The sequence below is a fragment of the Papio anubis genome, chromosome 12 (genome assembly GCF_008728515.1).
Source record: "Papio anubis isolate 15944 chromosome 12, Panubis1.0, whole genome shotgun sequence".
In the NCBI taxonomy this organism is placed as follows: Eukaryota; Metazoa; Chordata; class Mammalia; order Primates; family Cercopithecidae; genus Papio; species Papio anubis.
The window spans coordinates 59,142,415-59,166,012 of NC_044987.1; the positions used below are offsets into that span (position 1 = coordinate 59,142,415).

The following is a 23,598-nucleotide window of genomic DNA, read 5'->3' on the forward strand; positions in this document are numbered from 1 at the left end:
TTGTCAAATTCTGACTATTCTACCTCTTGAAGATTCTCCAAATTTTTTTTCCTCACTCTGTTGCCCAGGCTGGAATGCAGTGGCTTGATCTCTGCCTACTGCAACCTCTGCCTCCCAGGTTCAAGAGATTCTCCTGCCTCATCCTTCCAAGTAGCTGAAATTACAGGCATGTGCCACCACACCTGGCTAATTTTTATGTTTTTAGTAGAGGTGAGGTTTCACCATGTTGGCCAGGCTGATCTCGAACTCCTGGCCTCAAGTGATCCACCCGCCTCAGCCTCCCAAAGTGGGATTACAGGCGTGAGGCACCATGCCCAGCCAGATTCTCTAAGCTTTTACAGTTAAGAGGTATGGCTTTGCAGATGGATTGGACTCTACACTAACTCACTATTTGTCCAGCAGAATGACCAAAGCAGGCTTAGTTACTTGACCCTCTGAGCTCCCTCATCTATAAAACAAAGGTAATGGAAATTGCTCTTTGGATTAAATGAAATGAAGTATGTGACTACCAGGGCACAGCCATTAGTACAAGTAAGCTCTCAATAAAGGGCAGCCATCATCTGCTATCGTTGTCATTAATACTCCTCCCTCTTCTTCTCCTCACCACCAAGCTTCCTGGCTGGTTGCCCTGCCTCTGGTCTCTCTCTCCCACTCCAAGACATTCTCTGTGCACAGTGGGTATGAGCCTTCTCAAACATGTAGCTACCTATGTTAGTCCTCTGTCTGAGGCCTGGTTCTGGCTTTCCAATGTCCTCATGCTGAGTGTTTAGTCCTTGGCTTCAAGACTCTCTTCCCTCTGGCCCCTGCCAACCTCTTTAGCCTCATCTTTGGAGACCCCCAGTCTCTCTATATTGCAGCCCAAACCAACTTCTATCTCCCCTCTAACACACCTCCTGCTTTTTCTACACTTCATGACTTTGTTTACCCCCTCCTTTGTGGCCTGCACTCTATTCATCTGTTTGAAATTTATGACCCATTTAAGAGATGTCTTCCATGATGCAAGTCGGCTTCATTTCCTCCTCTGGGCCCTTCAGCTCTACAGTAGCACAGATCACAGTGGATATGATGGACAAGGGTTGGACAAGGTTTTGACTGGCTACCCCACTAGACTGTGTCAATTGCCTGTGACCACACACCCGGTGCAAAGCCAACCTCATTCAATGTGGAATGAAGAATGAGCCTCAGCTATCCTAATCTTTAAAATGGTGGCATTGGCAGCCAGTCCTGGTCAATCCAGAGGAGAGAAAGAGCACTGGAGGCTGGAGGAAGACGAAGTCACAGAAGGCTCCCTCAAGGAGGTTGGGCTTAGAATTATAAGGCCTCTGTATTAGTCTATTTTCACACTGCTGATAAAGACATACTCAAGATTGGGCAATCTTCTGAGCCCTCCAAACTGTTCCAACCTGTGCCTGTTACACAGTTCCAAAGTCGCTTCCGCATCACAGAAGGCTCCCTGGAGGAGGTTGGGCTTAGAATTATAAGGCCTGGGTATTAGTCCATTTTCACACTGCTGATAAAGACATACTCAAGACAGGACTTCTTCTGAGCCCTCCAAACTGTTCCAACCTGAGCTTGTTACCCAGTTCCAAAGTTGCTTCTCCATTTTTGGGTATCTTTTCAGCAATGCCCCACTCTATTGGTACCAATTGACTGTATTAGTCCTTTTTCACAATGCTGATAAAGACATACCTGAGACTGGGCAATTTACAAAAGGAAGAGGTTTATTGGACTTACAGTTCTACTTGGCTGGGGAAGTCACACAATCATGGCAGAAGGCAAGGAAAAGCAAATCCCGTCTTACATGAATGGTAGCAGGCAAAGAGAGAATGAGGAAGACGCAAAAGCGGAAACCCCTGATAAAATCATCAAATCTCGTGAGACTTGTTCACTACCAAGAGAACAGTATGGGGGAAGCTGCCTCCATGATTCAATTGTCTCCCACTGGGTTCCTCCCACAACACGTGGGAATTGTGGGAGTACAATTCAAGATGAGATTTGGGTGGGGACACAGAGCCAAGCCATATCAGCCTCTAAGAAAGATTAAGAGTGAGCAAGAGAGGGCAAGAGTGTGGATTTGGGAGACTGAGTGGCTCTCTGTTCTGTCACGCTTGTTCCTCCAGCTTCAATACACTTGAAGGATCCCAGCAGCCAATAGCACAGCATTTTACATTTACACAGAAAATTTTCACAAACTTTTTCATTTGTGTCATTAGTTGGTGCAGAGGCTGGAGTGAGAGTTAGGAAATCTGCCTTGTCTTTGGATTGCTGTGTGACTTTGGGCAATCCCTTTCACCTCTGAGCTTGTTTCCTCATCTGTCACGTGTGGATACCAATAGTTGCTCCATACGTGGGAAAGTCCCCATAGACCATAAAGTTCTGTGTCCCACTGAGCACTATTAATCTTGTTGTTCTAATTATCAGCAAAGCCCATGGTAACTGCTAACCAGCCACATGGGGGTCCCCAGAAAATATTATTCAGGGCCCAGTAAAAGGGAACCTCTGGGGGTCAAGGCCTTAGCAGGCCAAGAAGCGGTAGAGCTTGGGGGTTTAATGGGATAGGCTCAGCTCCAACCTGGTTCTTCCCACTGAGGCAGCACTGGCTTGGGGAGAGGAAGGAGCAGCTGGCATGGCCTGGGTTGGGCAGATGAGCTGGGCCGACCTGCAGAGGTCTCGGGTATGAAGGCTGAAAGTGAAGTGCCCAAAGCCTGTCATAGTCAAGGAGGGGCTAGGCTCTGGGAAGACAGCGTCTGGGGAGGTGGGCAGTTAGGGACCCTCATCCCGCTAGGAGAGGGGCTCTAGGAGAAGGTATCTGAGCCAAACTCTTTGTGCTCTGATTTAGAGCATTCCGGGTGGGCAGGCTATGCTGCTGGTTTACCATCTGTGTGACTGTGGCTGGGTCAGAACCCCCTCTGGGCCTCCCCCTGCCTATCAGCAGCAATACAGGAGCTGGACTAGGAGCTCTCTATAGAGTCCAGTGTTGTCTGATTCTGTAGCAGCACTGGACAGGAAGCCCTGAGGTTGTCAGGACAGTCATGGTCCAGTCTGCCTGTGGAAAACTGGGAAGCCAGGTGCCCAGACCCCACTGATATGCTGGTTTTGTAAAAGAGGAGTCAGAACACATCCCAGGCCCCAGGGAACCCCTAGTCTGGTGAGGAAGCAGATGTGAACATGGATAGCTCCCAGCATTGTCTGGGCTGCCAGATGGGAAAGCTTCAGGGACCCTCCCATAGAGGACACCTGGGAGCCCTGAACAGGGAGCAGGCATCTGGCTTCTGGTGTGGCTCTGCCACTAGCTCTCTGTGTAGCCTTGACCAAGGTCAGCTCTCCTTTCAGCTTTAAAAAAAAGTATTTTAAAATTATTTTTATTTTTTATAGAAACAGGGTCTCGCTATGTTGGCCAGGCTGGTCTTGAACTCTTGATCTCAGGTGATCCATCTGCCTCGGCTTCCCAAAATGTTGGGATTACAGGCTTGAGCCACTGCACCCAACCCAGGTCTGCTTTATCTTAATAGGGAGTGAATTTATTTTCAACTTGGGTTCCATTCAGGAAATAACTTCTTCTATCAAAGGCATATACAATGTCTCTGCCCTCTGAAAGTGACCAACAGAGGAGTTTCACAGGACATCGGACTTTCAGTACTAAAACCAGGACAGTTCTGGGCAAATCAATATGGTTGGTCACTGTATGATACGACAAAGAGAAAGGATACAAAGACAGATCCTAGGGCACCCAGGTTAGACAGAGACAGACAGAGCAAGCCCCTGCACAGGCACACAGAAAAGGAAGCTATTTCTGGGGTAAGCAGACAACATTTTGTAGTGCTTCTTGGAGGAAGCCACTAAAGAGAAAGATATCACAGAAAAGGAATTCTCATGTGAATGGAAATGGAGAGACTAAAACAAAGGGCACTGATTCAGACATAACATTCCGTCCCAGATAGAGTGAGATGAGAATGGAGCGGGGCATAGAAGAGGAATGGAATCCAGAGCACCACAGAAGCTGTTGTTTCGGTTATCCCCAAAGAAGGTTTCCCAGCAGCTCCCTAGAGTTCATGAGCTAGAAGTCTTTATCAGTGGCCCCTGACAATCCTCCAGACTCAGAGGAACACAGCGTCAGGGGAACCTTAGAATAAATGACATAGTTTTCACTCCAGGGTTTAGCTTTACTCACTCGCAACCAGTGATTCTGCTGTCTTCACAAGGTCCCAAGATAAAGAACCCCGTTCAGGAATCATGCAGGCATAGCTGGACCAGATGGGCTTATGTCAAATGACTACAGTCAAGATCCTGGTGCTTAGAGTGGGCAAAACCTGGTAAGTGTATTCATCAACATTACCATACCTAGAAGATTACTTCACCTGTGCTAGTGGGAACTGGGCTAAAAACCAGACATCCTTAAAGGAGCTACGTGAACTAATAGAAGAGCTACTTGATTTTTTAATTGGCACTTGAACACAAGCAGATGCCTCTCAGATTTTTTCTCTCCAATAGGTTAAATTTGCCCACCAACATTGCAATCTTATTTTTTAATTTTTGTAAGATAAGGTCTTGGTCTGCTGCCCAGCTTGGAGAGCAGTGGCGTGATCATGGCTCACTGTAGCCTCAAACTCCTATGCTTACCTTAACAGCTGGAGTAGTTATGATTACGGGTGCATGTCACAATGCCTGACTAACTTTTTTGACTTTTTGTAGAAAAGGGGTCTTCCTATGTTGCCTGGCTGGTCTCAAACTCCTGGCCTCAAGCGATCCTCTGGCTTTAGCCTCCAAAAGTGTTGGGATTACAGGTATGAGCCACTGTGCCTGGCTACAATCTTATTCATATGATTCATTTATGTTATTATTATTATTTTTAGAAGCAATGAATCTAGGGTTAGAAAGTTACTTAAAGGTTTTTAATCTAGCTGCTATCCAAATATTAAATCTCTGTAGCATTCCAGACAAAGACCTCGGCCTTACAACCTCTAGTTACATGGACTTCACTAATTATCAAGCCTGTTTTTGCATTAATGGAGTCTTTTTTTTTTTTTTCCTTCCTTCCTTCCTTCCTTCTTCCTTCCTTCCTTCCTTCCTTCCTTCCTTCCTTCTTCCTTCCTTCCTTCCTCTTTCTCTCTCTCTTTTTTTCTCTCTCTTTTCCCTCCCTCCCTCCCTCCTCTTTCTTTCTTTCTTTCTTTCTTTTCTTTCTTTCTTTCTTTCTTTCTTTCTTTTCTTTCAACTTAGCTTTTAACTCTTTCTTTCTTTCTTTCTTTCTTTCTTTTTCTTTCTTTCTTTCTCTTTCTCTCTCTCTGTCTTTCAACTCTTTCTTTCTCTTTGTCTTTTTCTTTTCGGGATCTCCTCTGTTCTTGAACCTGGATCATGGGTGGGACAATCTCAATCCTCAAACTCACTCAGGATTCAGTTCATTATGCCTCAAGCCTCCTGAGTGGCTGGACTACAGGTATGTGCCACCACCTGGCTAATTTTTTGTGTTTTTAGTGAGGGACAGGTTTTACCATGTTGTCTAGGCTGGTTTCAAACTCCTGAACTCTGGTGATCTGCCCGCCTTGGCCTCCCAAAGTGCTGGGATTACAGGCATGAGCCACCGCGCCCGGCCTTCATTATGGGGTCATTCTAATGATAAGAAACTTCTTCCATATGTGGGACTGATCTCTGGGCCCCTGAAGCTGCTAACAGTGGCCCCAGTTCTTTGTAAGTGTTGCTCCTTCTCTTTGACAGTTCTTAGGTGTTTGTGTCTACCTCTCTTCCCCCCCAAACAGGACCAGCTCTTTCTGCCATTGCTGTTAGACATCTCACCACTCCAGGAATCTTAATTGTGCAATACAATTCCTGGCACAAAGAAAGTGTTGGGACTGAGATCCATAGTTGGAAAGGAAAAAGATACATGTTCTAGTGAATGTTTCCTTGATTGTTCTGGTTTCCAGATGTTCCCAGTGTGTATCTACAGACATCCAGCTCTGACCCACTATGGGGGCCATAGCCTGTAATGGATCAGAGGACTCCTAGCCTGTCTTCTGTCTGGTCAGCATTCCCGCTCTGCCAGAGTCCCTCTTCCCCCAACCCCCATCTTCGTGATTTTCTTTCTTCTTTCCTCTTTTCTTCTTTTCCTTTCTTTTCTTTTCTTTTCTTTCCTTCCTTCCTTCCTTCCTCTTCCTCTTCCTCTTTCTTTTCTTTTCTTCTTTCTTTCTTTCTTTCTTTCTTTCTTTCTTTCTTTCTTTCTTTCTTTCTTTCTTTCTTTCTTTCTTTCTTTCTTTCTCTCTTTCTTCTTTCTTTTTTTTTTTGATGGAGTTTCACTCTTGTTGCCCAGGCTGGAGTGTGATGGCACAATCTCTGCTCACTGCAATCTCTGCCTCCTGGGTTCAAGCAATCCTCCCACCTCAGCCTCTGGAGTAGCTAGGATTACAGGCACCTGCCACCATGCCTGGCTAATTTTTGTATTTTTAGTACAGATGGGCTTTTACAATGTTGGCCAGGCTGGTACTGAACTCCTGGCCTCAAATGATCTGCCTGCCTTGGCCTCCCAAAGTTCTGGGATTACAGGTGTGAGCCACCATGCCTGGCCTTGATTTTCTTCTTAATCTATCTGCTTATCCTGGTGGGTGACGCCCTTATCCTGGTTGTTGTGATGGCAGAGCCCAGCCTCCACAAGCCCATGTACTTCTTCCTGATAAACCTCTCAGCCCTGGATATCCTCTCCATTACAGTCACCGTCCCCAAGATGCTGTCCCTATTCTTGCTTGGGGACCACTTCCTCAGCTTCCCTGCCTGCTTCCTGCAGATGTACCTGTTCCACAACTTCTCCTGCTCAGAAGCCTTCATCCTGGTGGTCATGGCCTATGACTGCTATGTGGCTATCTGCTGCCCACTGCACTACCCTGTCCTCATGACCCCACAGACCAACGCTGTTTTTGCAACCAGTGCCTGGCTCACTGCCCTCCTCCTGCACATCCCAGCAGTGGTACAGACCTCCCAGATGGCATTTGACAGCATTGCCCGCATCTACTACTGCTTCTGCGACCACTTGGCTGTGGTCCAGGCCTCCTGCTCTGACACCACCCCCCAGACCCTCATGGGCTTCTGCATCGCCATGGTGGTGTCCTTCCTCCCCCTTCTCCTGGTGCTTCTCTCCTATTCCCACATCCTGGCCTCAGTGCTTCACATCAACTCTTGAGAAGGGCGCTCCAAAGCCTTCTACACCTGCAGCTCCCACCTCCTGGTGGTGGGCACCTACTACTCATCCATTGGCATAGCCTATGTGGCCTACAGGGCTGACCTGCCCCTCGACTTCCACATCATGGGCAATGTGGTACATGCCATTCTCTTCTTCTTCTTCTTTTTTTAAATACCTCCTTCCCTCCCTGTATATGCCATGCCATTCTCACACCCGTTCTCATCTGCATGCTGAGGAACAGAAATGTCAAATCAGCCATCACCAAGATCGCATATCCCCAGGAGCCAGGGTGTTCTGGGGCCCCTAGATTCCTAGATCCAACTAATTCGGCTCCCAGGATACCAGTGACAGCACCTAGCTAAGAAGAACAACTCAATAAATATTTTTAAATGAATTACAGCAATCTAATTTGGTTTCATTTAGTTGAGCAGATAGCTACAATCTGGTTCTCAAATACTGGATCAGGAAGTTTTCCCAATAGTACTGTAGAATAATTGAAGACTTCACAATTTTCTTTTCTTTTCTTTCCTTTCCTTTTTTTTTTTTTTTGAGACAGAGTCTCACTCTGTCGCCCAGACTGGAGTGTAGCGGTGCGATCTTGGCTCACTGCAAACTCTGCCTCTTGGGTTCAAGTGATTCTCCTGCCTCAGCCTCCCGAGTAGCTGGGATTACAGGCACCCGCCACTACACCCAGTTAATTTTTGTGTTTTTAATTGAGATGGGGTTTCACCATCTTTGCCAGGCTGGTCTTGACCTCCTGACCTCAGGTGATCTGCCCACCTTGGCCTCCCAAAGTGCTGGGATTACATGCGTGAGCCACCAGGCCTGGACGACTTCACAATTTTCATCCGTCATTAATGTACTAAATAAAATTTTATCATTCAGTCATTCATAAAAATTCTTATTGGGTGCTAGAGACAGAAATGAACCAGACACAAACTGTTTCCCTGGAGTTATCTATAGTTGAGTGTAGGAGTCAGACCCAGAGAGAAAAAAACATCTGGTCATAGGACAAAGAGAAGCGAAAGGGGTTGAAGGAGCTCAGAAGTTAGCATTTCATTCAATGTTAACATTTTCTCCTATAAGTTCTTATATTTTTGGCATTGAGTATCACTTATTTGTTAGCAAGTACTCATGTATCAGCAACATGGGCAGTGGAGGGTTGGGGAGCTTGGAAAGATCGGGTAACCACTAGCTGCTCCAGCCAGGAAGTGGTAACTGTCCATGTTCCTGCCCAGTTGGAAGGATTCATCTTTAGTTTGAATGACCATCCAAATAGGATGCTTATGACCAGGCGCGGTGGCTCACGCTTGTAATCTCAGCACTTTGGGAGGCCAAGGTGGGCAGATCACTTGAGGTCAGGAATTTGAGACTAGCCTGGCCAACATGGTGAAACCCCATCTCTAGTAAAAATACAAAAATTAGCTGGGTGTGGTGGCGGGCACCTTTAACCCCAGCTACTCAGGAGGCTGAGACAGGAGAATCGCTTGAACCTGGGATGTGGAGGTTGCAGTGAACTGAGATTGCGCCACTGCACTCCAGCCTGAGCAACATGAGCAAAACTCCATCTCGAAAAAAAAAAAAGAGGCCACTACTACTTCTGCTGCCCTCCTCCCCTCCACCTTGCCTAGTTCACAAGAAAGGAGGAAAGAGAGAAAGCAAAAAGTTGGAAAGAAACAAAAGTAAGATAAATAGCCAGACAACCTTGGCACCACCACCACCCGGCCCTAGGAGTTAAAAAATTAAGAGTAATAACGTCAACCCCTGACCTAAACTACTTGTGTTATCTTTAAATTCCAGACATTGTATGAAAAAGCATTGCAAAACTTTCTGTTCTGTTAGCTGATGCACGTAGCCCTCAGTCACGTTCACCATGCTTGCTCGATTTATCACGACCTTTTCACCTGGACCCCTTAGAATTGTAAGCCTTTAAAAAGGCCAAGAATTTCTTTTTCAAGGAGCTCAGCTCTTAAGACACAAGTCTGCTGACACTTCCAGCCAAATAAACCTCTTCCTTCTTTAATCTGGTGTCTAAGGAATTTTGTCTGCAGCTTGTCCTGCTACACTGCTAAAGGAGTTTAAATCTCATTTCTCCTTAGAAATCACACAAGGATCAGAGTGAGGATGGACAGAGCTGCATTGTGTCCCAATCAGGCAGAAAGGAACAACATTGCCAAGAGAGCACACAGCAGGAAGCTGGCACTTTGTGGTGCATCTTGTAGGGAAGTAAATCTGCGAGAAAGCCTCGGCACTTAGCCGGACCCTGAAAAAGTGGATAAGAAATGAGAATTTTTCACAAACCCCATTAATAAGGGTATTCATATGAGGAAATGACATCCTGCAGACCCATAGGCAACAAGCCTATGACATCTGTAGAACCAGACTCTGTGAGAGATGAGGAACACAGGCGAGTCTAAGATCAAAGACTTTCTTAGTTAGAGCCATGGATTCTTGGTAGTTCTTAGAGGAAATTGCAATTATTATTATTATTATTATTATCAGAGACAGGGTCTCACTCTATCACCCAGGCTTGAATACAGGGATGTGATTATAGCTCATTGTAACCTCAAACTCCTGGGCTCAACTGACCTTCCCATCTCAGCCTCCCACGTAGCTGGAACCACAGGCATGCACCACCATGCTTGGCTAATTTTCTTATTTTTATTTTTGTAGAGATGGGGTCTCATTATGTTGTCCAGGCTGGTCTTGAACTCATGGCCTCAAGCCATCCTCCCACCTTGGCGTACCAAAATGCTAGAATTCCAGGCGCCTGGCTGTAAATTGCAATTAGTATTTCCTTTAGGTTTTGTGGCATAGTTTTATGTTTATGTCAATAGTATAATAAACTACATATAATTCTCAGTTCAGAGTTTGGGTTCAATTATTCCCAAGCTGAACTCCAAATTAGCTTTTTAATGTATCCGTTAAGGAATTAACCCAAGTATCATAAACAGATTTCTGCATGAAGTGGAAACATCTGACTGTCACTCTTAATAGTTTGATGCCCATGGTAGGACAGATCAAATAACCAGTCTCTTCATTTCCTTCCAGAACACTCTCTTAGCCTGAATTACATCGTTAGGATATGCTATATAACATGTTAGTGGTGGAGATAGGAATACATAAATACCAAATATATATTAATTGGAAAATGTGGAAGAGGTTGAGATGGGTGGACCACCTGAGCTGAGGAGTTTGAGCGGAGCCTGGGCACATGGTGAAACCCCGTCTCTATAAAAAATACAAAAATTAGCCGGGCATGGCAGCACGTGCCTATAGTCCCAGCTACTCAGGAGGCTGAGGTAGGAGAATTGCTTGAGCCCTGGAGGTGGAAGTTGCAGCGAGCTGAGGTCACGCCACTGCACTCTAATCTGGGGGACAGAGTGAGACCCTGTCAAAAAAAAAAAAAAAAAAAAAAGAAAGAAAGAAAGAATATGTGGAAAGCCAACTAGTTAAAAATTTTCCTTTCCTTTTTTTTTTTTGTTTGAGATGCAGTCTCATTCTGTTGCCCAGGCTGGAGTGCAGTGGTGCAATCTCAAATCACTGCAATCTCCGCCTCCCAGATTCAAGCAATTCTCCTGCCTCAGCTTCCCTAGTAGCTGGGATTACAGGCACACACCACTATGCCTGGCTAATTTTTGTATTTTTAGTAGAGACAGGGTTTCACTATGTTGGCTAGGCTGATCTCGAACTCCTGACCTCAGGTGATCCACCTGCCTCATTCTCCCAAAGTGCTGGGATTATAGGCGTGAGCCACCACGCCCAGCCAAACTTTCCTTTTCAATTACATATGTATTCTTGGTTGTAATTTTATATGGTCCATGCACAATAAGATCCTGTACAAGGGAGCTTATGCCTCATGAGAATGACAGAGTGAAATGTTGGTTGCATCATAGTGTTTCACAGGGAGCGGAATGGCTTTCACTCCCACCATCACTGGGAGACATTTGAGAACATTTTGGTTAGAATGAGGAGTCCCAGAATATCAGGGCTGGAAAAAACAGATCATCTAGTTTTACCCTTCCCATTTTATCGTTATGAAAACTGAGGCTCATAACACTTGCCCAATGTCACACAGCAAGTCAATGCCAGAGCCAAGACTCAAACACAGATCTCTTGTCCTATAAAACAGGAGTCCTCCTGGAATATTACAATGACTAGGAGTAAACTTGGGCAAAACTGTAACCTTAGGTTTAATGATAGATTGTCTCAGACTTCAGAACTGTCTCTCTGTCTTGCCTGATAAGATTGCCAAGCTTCCTTTGCCATATTCTTTACTATGACCAAGAAGTACTCATTGAAACCCCCCCAAAATACTCGGCCATTAGGCAGTTATACATGTCAATTTACCGATGTGAAACATAACCAGTTGCAAGGTTAGCTCTTCCTCCCAAACCAGAAAGAATGGGTTGGGGAACAAAATGGAACATTTGTTATGTATGTCTTATCTATGTACAATTAAATCTGTCCATATGTCAACAATGCTCCCAAGAAGAGGTTTGAAATGTAAAACCCTTCTTTTACCCACATAGTGGTATTTTCTCTCCTATTGTAGCAACAAGTACCTGAAATAATTCAGTTGATTCCTCAATAGCACTGAGAAAAACTAAAATAAAAAACCCATTAGTCAACCAACAAGTTACAGCATCCCCCATATACAAGTACTGAATAGCTCAAAAAGAAATGGCCAGCACTGAATAGCTCAAAAAGAAATGATTCTTCCTGATGTTTCTTCCATGTAGAGGGAATTCAGTTCATGGAAAGCTTTTGACCGGTCCCATTGGCCACAGTATCCTGGGACATTTAGGATGACTTAACCTAAAGTCTGCTTGGGAAGACTAATCTGAATAAGCTTAGCATAACTTCTCTCTTCTCCCTCGCCTCTGCCCTTACATGCTCCTCTGCTCCTCCATTTGGGCATTTTATAGAGACTTTTTCTCATGCAGGGATATTTGGGGTGGTTCTAAAATGCCTAGGGCTGGGCAGGAATCTCTCTAATTTTGGAGTTTCGTTTGAAGAAGTCCCACGCTCTCGGATATATGCCATGTCCTTCAACCTAGTGATATTTACATGCCCTCTGCTGATGCTTTTGTTCAGACCCACAGTTCATTCAGAACTGAAGTGGGGAAGAGAGGTGCCCCACTCTTGGGCCCCCTCAATAACCCTCAACTGTTAACTTGACAGCTAGTCACTGAGTATACTTGATTCCAAAACCACACAGCCTGTCTGATTTGAAATGTCACTGGATTAGCTGAAAATGAACCAGCTGTCTTGGTCTTGGGCTACCAAACCTAGGAGTCAAGACTTCACTGAGCTGAGATAATATGATGATTGTAGTAAGCATTAGGGTTTTCAAGTAGTTACCAGTCTAGAAAAGGTCATATTTTGAACCTTCAAGTCCTTTGAACCATAATCTAAAAAGGCTAACACAGAATTTGCATTGCTCATCTCTAGAAGTATAATTTGGTAGAGGGGGCAGTTGGACCATCAGGAAGAATGCTGATTTTTCAGAGTTGTTCTTGTCCACAGTGGAGAAGCCCCAAGATTACTTTTACTTAGTGTCAACCCCCTAAACTAAACCCTTGCTCCTTCCATACCTGTTATCCTTTGCTTAATGACTGAGCCTCAGGCCCTGACGCAGAATAGACTAATGTGGGTAGGGGAACAAGATAATGGGGGAGCAGATCCCTGTCTTTCCTAATCTGCCATTGCATATTGCCACTTCCACTGCTAACTCTGGGATTTCAACATTAAACACTGGGCTGGCTTCATAATTAAAGGCACTGCCACCTTTATCAAGTGGGAGAATGTGGAGGATAGGGTGGGATGTGTTTCAGAGGAGCCTGGAGAGTCAAGCATCCTCAATTCCTCTGGCTCTTCCCATATATCCTCTACCCAATTGCTACAGTCTCACTGTTTGCAAATCACAGCGACACTGACCATAAAACAGACTGTATTTGAGTAATTGGAGTATCTGATTAAGCTGTAGTTTTTACAATGCATGTGATGAATTTCTAATTTGGGCATTAGCAATCATACAGGTTGTAGGTTTGCATGACAGCTATATACTTTCTTATCTACGTCTAGCTGTACTCCCTGCCTTTTCTTTTCTTTTCTTTTCTTTTTTTTTTTTTTTTTTTGAGACAGATTTTTGTTCTCTAAGCTGAGATCATGCAATGGTACGCCTCTGGGGTTCAAGTGATTCTCCTGCGTCAGTCTCCTGAGTAGCTGGGATTACAGGCACACACCGCCATGCCCAGCTGATTTTGTATTTTTAGTAGAGACAGGGTTTCCCCCTGTTGGCCAGACTGGTCTTGAACTCCTGACCTTGGGTAATCCACCTGCCTTGGCCTCCCAAAGTGCTGGAATTACAGGCATGAGCCACCCCACTCGGCCCCCTCCCTGCCTTTTAAATCTACTTCACTTAAGCCTGTAAAAAGTAAACTAACTCAATTTTATCCTTAAGTTTTTTTATTCTTTTGAAATTGTTCAGTGGTGGGTTCTGATGGATTAGGTTATTCAGATTAAAAATCCTGGTGAAAAGAATGAAAAATTCTAGATTGCATATTTAAATTTATCAATTACATTATAGAGTTGATAAGACACTATGGAACAATGAGGCCAAAATTGGAAGGAATACAAACAGGCAAAGAAGAGAAACAGAATTTTCTCTGAGGGAATTTTCTAACCTTGAAAATTCAGATTTTTACTTGTTTGCCTCATAGGATGGGGAAGTGGGAGGGGACAGAAATCAAAGACCAAAGATGCTTAAGGTGGAGAATTTAATGAAGAGTTACTTCACCACAATAACCTTGAACTTCAATGGGCTACACCCTTTTATCAGTGAGCCAGAATTGTGATAAACCTTCTGAAGATCTGGATCCCAGGATCATATCTCCTGGGTATTTTAAGGAACCTCATAACTTACCTTTGCTTAAGGTGGTCCTGAAGTGTTCCCAAGTGCCTGATAAAAACAAACATAAATTCTGCTAGAAGAAATTTGGTTCATCCCTAGATTTAAATCTTTCTTTCTTTCCTTCCTTCCTTCCTTCCTTCCTTCTTTCTTTCTTTTTCTTTCTTTCTTTCTTTCTTTCTTTCTTTCTTTCTTTCTTTCTTTTCTTTCTTTCTTTCTTTCTTTCTTTCTCTCTCTCTCTCTCTCTTTCTTTTCTTTCTTTCTTTCTTTCTTTCTTTCTTTCTTTCTTTTTTCTCTCTCTCTCTCTCTCTCTTTCTCTCTCTCTCTTTGTCTCTCTCTCTCTTTTTTTTTTCTAGGATATCCCTCTATCACCAGGCTGGAGTGCAGTGCTGTGATCTTGGCTTACTGCAACTTCCACCTTTCTGGGTTCAAGAGATCCTCCCAACTCAGCCTCCTGAGGAGCAGCTGGGACTACAGGTCCATGTCATCATGCCCAGCTTATTTATTTATTTATTTTTGTAGAGACGGTTTCACCCAGGCTAGTCTCAAACTACTGGGCTCAAAGGATCCACCAGGCCCACAAGGAAATAAATAAAAGCACCAGAGTGAGATTAGGCAGAAAAATGTAAATGAGTATTGGAATAAACAGTCACATACAAAACTATTCTTATTATGTTTAAATAGATAAAAGATGATTGAAAAGTATTTGAATAAAACAAGAAAATATAAAAAGTGACCTAAAACTTTTGAAAAAAGAATGAAATGTAACTTTTAGAAATAACTAATAAAATAGCTGAAACTCAAAACTCAATGAACAACTTTAATAGTAAGTATGATACAATTTAATAAAGAGTTAGTGAACTGGAAGGAAGGTCAAAATGAAGCTTGGAAAGACAAAAACTATAAAAAGCGCAAAAGAGAGAGTACGAGCCTAAGACTCAAGTAAAAAGGTCTGATATATGTTAATCATATTCCCAGGAAGAGAGAAATACATGGTGTACTAGGGTTCTCCAGAGGGACAGAACTAATGGGATATGTGTATATATGAAGGGGAGTTTATTAAGGAGTATTGACCCACATGATCACAAGGTGAAGTCCCATGATAGGCCATCTGCAAGCTGAGGGAGAAAGATGCCAGTAGTGGCTCAGTCTGAGTCCAAAAGCCTCAGAAACAGGGAAGCTGACAATGCAGCCTTCAGTCTGTGGCCAAAGGCCTGAGAACCCCCACCAAACCATTGGTGTCAGTCCAAGAGTCCAAAGGCTGAAAAACCTGGAGTCTGACGTCCAAGGGCAGAAGGAACAGAAGGAAACATCCAGCACAGGAGAAATATGAAAGCTGGAAGACTCAGGAAACCAGCTTATCCCACCTTTTGTCTGCTTTGTTCTAGCCAGTTGGCAGCCCATTGGATGGTGTCCACCTGCATTGAGGGTGGGTCTTCCTCTCCCAGTCCACTGACTCAAACGTCAATCTCCTCTGGCAACACCCTCACAGACACGCCCAGAAACAATACTTAGCAGCTATTTAGGCAACCTTCAATCCAATCAAGCTGATGCCTAATATTAACCATCACAAATGGGTTGAGATAATATTTGAAGAGCAAATGGCTAAGAATGTTCGTAAGTATAAAGACATCAAACAACAGATTTAAGGAGCTCAAAAAAGAAAACTCAAGCAAGATAAATAAAAAGAAATACATTACCTAGATACATAATAATGACACAGTAGAAAACAAACAAAGAAAACTAAGAGAAACCTTAGAAGTAACCAGATAAAAAAAGGTTGCTCAATAGTGACATTAGAAGCCAGAGCCTTTGGAATTATTTCTTCCAGAAATAATTATAAAATGCTGAAAAAAATAATAACTGCCAGAATTCTAGCCCAGTGAAAATATCTTTCAAGCCCAGGCTGGAGTACAGTGGCGCAATCTCAACTCATTGCAACCTCCACCTCCCAGGCTTAAGCAATCTTCTACCTCAGCCTGGCTAATTTTTGTATTTTTTGTAGAGATGGGTTTTGCCATGTTGCCCAGGCTGGTCTCGAACTCCTGGGGTCAAGTGATTCACCCCCTTGGCCTCCCAAAGTGCAGAGATTACAGGCATGAGCCTCTGCACCAAGCCCGTTCAATGTATTTTTAAATGTCCCTTGGTACAGTGTATTGAAACCAGGCTTAAATTATTATTATTTTTTAAAGATTTCCCTTGAGATTTTCTCTTTGACCCATGAATTATTTAGGAATATGTTGTTTAATTTTCAGTGTTTGAAGGCTCTCTTGTTAGGTTTCTGTTATTGATTTTTAGTTTAATTCCACTGTGGTCAGAGAACACATTCTGTATGACTGCAATTCTTTTGTATTTGTTGAGATTTGTTTTATGGCTCATGGTATAGCTTATCTTCATATATGTTCTGTGGGCACTTAAAAAATGTGTATTTTTTTTTTTGAGATGGAGTCTCACTCTGTTGCCTGGGCTGGAGTGCAGTGGCACGATCTCAGCTCAATGCAACCTCCACCTCCTGGGTTCAAGTGATTCTCCTGTCTCAGCCTCCTGAGTAGCTGGGACTACAGGTGTGCGCCACCACGCCTGGCTAATTTTTTGTATTTTAGTAGAGATGGGGTTTCACCATATTGATCTGGCTGGTCTTGAACTCCTGACCTCAGGCAATCTGCCCGCCTTGGCCTCCCAAAGTGCTGGATTACAGGCGTGAGCCACCACACCTGGCCTGAAAAAAATGTGTACTCCTTTCTTGTTGAGTGGAGCATTCTGTAAATGTCACAGTCGACCCTTTTGGTGATGTGGAGTTCTCTATTTGTACTCATTTTCTGTCTGGCTGTTCTATCAATTGCTGAGGGAGGAGTGTTGAAGTACGTCACTATAATTGTGGATCTGTCTTTTCATTTCAGTTTTCAGTTTTTGCAGTTCCGTTGTTTGGTGCATACACATATAGGATTGCTTTATGTTCTTAGTAGATTGGCCCTTTTATCATTATGTAACTTCCCTCTCTGTCTCTGATCATTTCTTTGCTCTGAAGTCTACTTTATCTAATGTTGGTATAGCCACTCTTGTTTTTTGTTTTTTGTTTATCTTTCTTTTTTAAGGAGATGGGGTCTCATTCTGTTGCTTAGGCTGGAGTGCAGTGGTGCAATCATGGCTCCCTGCAGCCTCAAACTCCTGGGCTCAAGATCCTCCTATCTCAGCCTCCCCTGTAGCTAGGACTACAGGTATGCACTACCATACCTGGCTTTGTGTGTGTGTGTGTGTGTGTGTGTAGACAAGATTTCACTATGTTACCCAGGCTGATCTCGAGCTCCTGACCTCCAGAGATCCTTCTACTTTGGACTCCCAAACCACTAGGATTACAGGTGTGAGCCGCCATGCCTGGCCTCCTGTTTTCTTCTAGTCAATGTTTGTATTATACATCTTTCTCTATCCTTTTACTTTCAACCAACTTTATTATCATAGTTGAAGTGGGTTTCTTGCAGGATCATAAAAGAAATCCACTCTACCAATCTGTGTCTTTTAATTGGTCTGTTTAGACTATTCACATTTACTGTAATTGTTGATATGGTAGGCCTTAAGTCTGCCATGTTATGTTTTGCTTTCTGTTTATTCTTTTTTTTTCAATTATTTGTTTTCTTTATCCTGTCTTCTTGTGAGTTACCTGAACATTTTTTAAGCATTCCATTTTGATTTATCTATAATATTTTTAGTGTTATCTCTGCATGTAGCATTTTTAGTGGTTACTCCAAGTATTACATTATATATATAAAAAACATCACCATTTATTGCTGTTGACATTTTATCAGTTTGAGTGAAGTCGAGAAACTATTGACTAAAGGAAAAAAATCTAGCCTTTAAAGTTAGTTTTATTCAGAAGTCTTAATGAGGACTATAGAATGAGGACTACAGCCTGAGAGGAGTTGTTCGGAGAGATTCTGTTAGGCTGATCTGAAAGTGTTTTAGCTTAGAGTGTATACACAGAAAGTGGGGGGTTCAGTACATGTAAAATCACATCAAAGTTTGGGGGCAAGAGTACATCTGGTTATAGATTACTAAAGTACATCTGGTTATAGATTATAGAAACATAATCACTTACCCTGTCAAATGTTATCTCGTGTGTAGGAAAAGGCAAGGACTAGGGTCATTGATATGGTTTAGCTCTGTCCCCACTCAAATGTCATCTTGAATTGTAGTTCCCATATTCCCCATATGTTGTGGGAGGGAGCCGGTGGGGGATAATTGAATCATGGGGGCAGTTACCCCCATGATGTTATTGTGATAGTGAGTGAGTGCTCACAAGATCTGATGGTTTAATGAGGGGCTTTTCCCGCTTTGCTTGGCACTTCTCCTTCCTGATGCCCTCTAAAGAATGTGCCTGTCTTCCCTTTTGCCTTCTGCCATGATTGTAAGTATCCTAAGGCCTTCCCACCACAGGGAACTGTGAGTCAATTAAACCTCTTTTCTTTTATAAATTACCCAATCTTGGCTATTTCTTCATAGCAGCATGAGAACAGACTACTGCAGTCATTTATCTTTTAAGGAATGTAGTCACTCAGGAAAGAGACCTGAGGGGCCATGTGCTCTATCCCATCTTGTTTTCAAAGCATCTCTCTGGAGAGCTGCACTTGTCATAGAGTCAGGGGCTTTGTGAAACTATGCTGGCAAGCAGAAATGGGCAAACGTGGCTTCCTTATGTTTGTTACTTTGTCTCACAAAATCTTACCTAAATTTCCTTTCCTTTACACTCCTTCTTTTATAATATAATTGTCCCAAATCTTTCCTCTATATACACTTAAGACCATATCAGCAGTATTTATAATTTTTGCTTCTATTGTCAAACATGACTTGGAAAGCTCAAGAGGAGAAGAAAAATCTGTCTACCAATATCTTTATCAATATTCCTGATGTCTCAAGAGCCCTTCTTTTATCATTTCCTTTCTGCTTAGAGAATTTTCTTTAGTCATTCTTTTAGAATAGGTCTTCAGGCAACAAATTCTCTTAGTTTTCTCTCTTCTGATAATATCTTAACTTCTGTATTACCAAAGAATGTTCTTGCTGGATAAAGGACTCTTGGTTATACAGTTCTTTTCTTTCAGAACTTCAAAAATGTTCCACTTCTTTCTGGCCTCCATGGTTTCTGATGATAAACCTACTGTCATTTAAATGGTTTTTTCCCTACAGGTAAGGTGTCATTTCCCTCTTGTGCTTTCAAGATTTCTACTTTGTCTTTAGTTTTTTGAAGTTTGACTATTATGTGTGTTAGGGTAGATTTCCTTGGGGTTCTCTATTTGGGGTTCACTTAGTTTCTTAAAGCTGTAGGTTTATGTTCTTTACCCAACTCAGGAAGTCTTTAGCCATGATTTCTGTAGGTTTTTTTTTTTTTTTCAGTTCTACCTATTTCTCCTATTCTTCTGTAACTTCAATGACACTAGATCTTTTGCTATCCTTCCACAGGTCTCCAAAGCTTTATTATTTCAGTCTGTTTATCACTGTTCAGACTGGTGGTTTCTTTTATTCTATTTTTCTCTTTATTGATTCTTCCTCTGTTTATTCTTCTGTTGAGCCCATCCATTGAATTTTTTATTCTGTTTATTATAATTTTCAGTTCTAAAATTTCCATTTGATTCTTTTTTACATCTTCTATTTCTTTGTTGAAATTTTCTATTTTTTGGCTGTGGTTCATGCCTGTAATACCAGGACTTTGGGAGGCTGAGGTGGGCAGATCACTTGAGGTCAGGAGTTCAAGACCAACCTGGCCAACATGGTGAAACCCCATCTCTACTAAAACAAAAATTAGCTGGGTGTGATGGCACATGCCTGTAGTCCCAGCTACTTGGGAGGCTGAGGCAGGAGAATTGCTTGGACTCGAAAGGAAGAGGTTGCCATGAGTCAAGATTGCACCACTGCACTCCAGTCTGGGTGACAGAGTGAGACTGTGCCTCAAAAAAAAATCTATTTTTAAATTTATTTCCAGTGCCTTTGTTATTGCTCATTGAGGCATTTTTATAATGACCGCTTTAAAATCTTCATCAGATAATTATCCGACACAATGGTGAAGGGGCTGTAGGGGAGCTTGAAGTACCTAATATCAGCCTGGAACTGGTGGACGTTTAGGCTCCCCATTTGGCTTTTGCTGGTGGAGGTGGAAGCTGAGCCACAGTTTTCTCTGTGGTATTTGGCAAGTATACAAAAGTTGCTTCCTAAAAGTTTCCTGTCTCGCTAATTGCCCCTGTTCTGGCCTTTTGGGGTTAAACAGACTACCCTGTCATTGGCTTTTTTTTTTTTTTTTTTTTTTTGGTTTGAACCTGTTGACATTTCTAGGTTGTTAGCTTCTTCAGCTCCAAGTCTGAGATTTATGAAGCAAAAGGAAAATTCCTGGAACCCAGTACCGTGCTGTTCTTTGTGTCCCAAGGTCCTAAGCCACTCTGCCTTCTTCTTTCTCCCTTTCATAGTCTTCTTTTGTTTGATTTATACATAACATCCAGGATTTTAGGTTGTACTTAGCAGGAGGAATAGAGAAAAGTACATCTACTCCATCTTCATGAAAGCAGAAGTCTACATTGCTTAATTTTATCTTTTCTGTTTTTGAAGTTTATTTGAAGTTCATCACTATGAACATCTCTTCTGGATCAATTACTGACAAAGTTTTAAAAACTCTGAACACTTCTAGAAAGAAAAAGCAGATCATCTGCAAAGAAATGAGATTCAGATTGATATCAAATTTCCTAACAGGAGCACTGGATACAAAAACACATAGAAGCAATAATTTTAAAGTACTGAAGAAAAGTAACTTTAATTTACAGTTTTATGTCCAGCTAAATGTTCATTAAGAATATAATGGCTAAATAGATTGTATATTTGCACCATTTTATAATGTATACTAGATATTATAAAACAAACTCAACAATATTATAAACATAATACTGAAAAAAAAAAAACCAGACACAGAAAGGTAAATACCATATGTAGAAGTCACTGTTGGTAATCCATCTATCTGCTATGAATATTAGCTGCTAACAGCTCACAGCTATACTATTCTCTAGAGTGTTGCCTTCAACTCATTTTTCCTGCCAGGAAAAATGTCTGGTAGTTGACACCTTTTCCCCAGGGATAACCTATAGTGATGACTAACTGATGAAGGGATACAAAAGGTATCCCCCACCCCAAGGCAGAACAATGCTATAGTGCCTTTCACACTCCAGACACCTATGGCATGAGGTTCAATATCAGCTGAAACTCGTATTTGCCTAACTTCTCCTGCACTACCCCGCTTCCCTCCTTACAGGTCTCACCTGAGAATACTCCCTCAATAAATCACTTGCACAAGAATCCCTTTCTCTGGCTCGGCTTCTGGGAAGCCCAGCCCAAGAAAGTTGGTGCCAGGAGTAATTCTAGAAGACAGATTCTGAGGATGAGATTCTGTAAGTGGATCGCTCACTATCTGAATGGCAATGAGGACCCTGTCACTGATGGTAAACAAGAGATTGTGGCCTATGCTATAGGAATGTGATTGCTAAGCCTTTTATCTGCTGCAAGCTGGCTGGGACCTAGATAAAGCAGCTGCAATAGCGTGTGCATCATCTCTAGTGTTTTAGAGATATGACAGAAGTAAAAACTTTAAAAACTGTGGGATTGGAGGATGTTGCTAAAAGGACAATGATGTATTGAAGGGTAGAGAGAAAACAACAGACTCAGATCTATTAATCCCCAGTGCAAAGTGTGAGAGTCAGAGGCTCTCCTTGACAGCATCCTCTGCAGAGGGCAGACTGAGTTGAAGACTAAGCAAAGGGCTTAATCACAGAAGTGTAAGAACTTTGGAGAAACTTCAATTCTCAGAGCATCCACAGCCAAAGAGGCATGAAACAACCAAGTGGAGAGGATGACTTGGCCAGGCACATGCATGTGTAACCAGCGAAGCAGGGGCACCAAAAATACTTCTTGAGATAATTTGACCTTTGATATTTCAAAGCACCATTCAATTATTCCATCACAGGAAATACCAGAATTTGGCTGGACTCTCTTACACTTATTTTACAGAGTAGGGTTCTTGTTTAATTTGAAATTATATAGTGGATCCTAAGTAATGCAATGTGGTGCATACGGCCAAAAAGACACTGTTTTCTAGGGCATAGGACTTGCCCCAGAAGGTCCTCCCCATTTTACGGAAGGAAAACTCAGAGAGGCTAACTTACCTAAGGTGACATAACTAAAATGTATTATAACTGATATTCAAACCCAGGGCTTTCTAACTCTGGACCCGATGCCCTTAATCTCTATGGAATACGATAGTGCACAGACCTGGGAATCAAGCCCTGGGTCTGAATTGCAGCCCTGATATGACACGTCTGTGTTAGTACTGGCACATCATTTCACCTCTCTTTAGTTTTCTCCTCTTGGCTGTCTATCTCCCCTGGCTCTTCTGAGGACCAGATGGAATAAGGTAGGTAAAAGCTGCCCATTGGTTGTAAAGTTCTGGAACCCATGAGGGCTGTTAATGATGTTTTTCTCATTATTGGCAAATTCCAGGGGCAAGTCTCCTCCCAACATATGCTCCACAAAGGCCCAAAAAGTTCGTCCTGGGTGCCTGGGGGCACAGTGCCCAAAGGAGCACCATCTTGAGGGAGAGGCTCCAGCAGGCCTAGCTGAAGGGAGGGGCCAGAGGGTTTAATGGGCCACAGCTCAGCACCTACCTGGCTCTTCCCTCTGGGGCCAGATTTGGAGACACAAAGGGGACACCATGGGAGACAGCATGGTGGACAGGGCGTGGCAGATGAGTGAACTGAGTGTAAAGTGCCCAGAGCTCAGCAAAGACTAGGATAGGAAGACAGGGGTAGAGAGGTGGGGAAATGTGGAGTGTGGGCCAGGGATCCAGAAAGATAGACGGGATGTGCCCATAGGCAGGTTCCCAGGATCCAGGTTGGAAGGTGCCCAGGATCCAGGTGCATGCCTGGGCTGTGAGACCTTTGGCCAGATATCCTGGCAGGCCTGGGCAATGAATGCACTTACAGACGGGATTCAAATCTTCTTGGCCAAGGCCTTCCTGCAGGGAGAAAAGACTGTTAACAGCAGGAACCACTGGAAACACTAGCAAACTTTGTGCTCTTCCATGTTCCGGGCTCTTTGTAAGCGTATCTAAGCGTTCTCTACATAAAGAAAACCCCATGAGGACACAGATCAGGGGCAAAAGGCTCAGAGAGGGGAAAGTGACTTGCTCAATGTCACACAGCTGGAGTTAGAAGCAGGGATTGACTCCTGAGTCCACACACATAACCACTAAGGTGCACATGACACAATGAAGGTCAAGAACCCAGTTCTGCTGCGGTGTTCCCTCAGTGCGAGAGCCCTCATCCTCTCCCTTAGAGGCGTGGGTCATGTGACATCTGTCCTGAACCTCCACTCTGCAAAACGCAGAGGGACACTCAGAAAATGGCTCATTGAATTGGAAACCTCTCAGAGATGATTTCCTCAAACCCCTCCCTGTATGATGAGAAAATCAAGACTTAGAGCCCCACAGTCACAGAAA

At 43.2% G+C, this 23,598-nt stretch overlaps 1 protein-coding gene and 1 pseudogene across 1 annotated transcript in view; one reads left to right on the forward strand and one right to left on the reverse strand.

Annotated features, from left to right (window-relative positions):
- The window catches only part of SLCO2B1 (solute carrier organic anion transporter family member 2B1), a 165,272-nt gene that overhangs the window by 69,599 nt on the left and 72,075 nt on the right, over positions 1–23,598 (reverse strand). The gene's annotated exons all lie outside the window — the stretch shown is intronic.
- On the forward strand, positions 985–7,336 carry LOC100999273 (annotated as a pseudogene).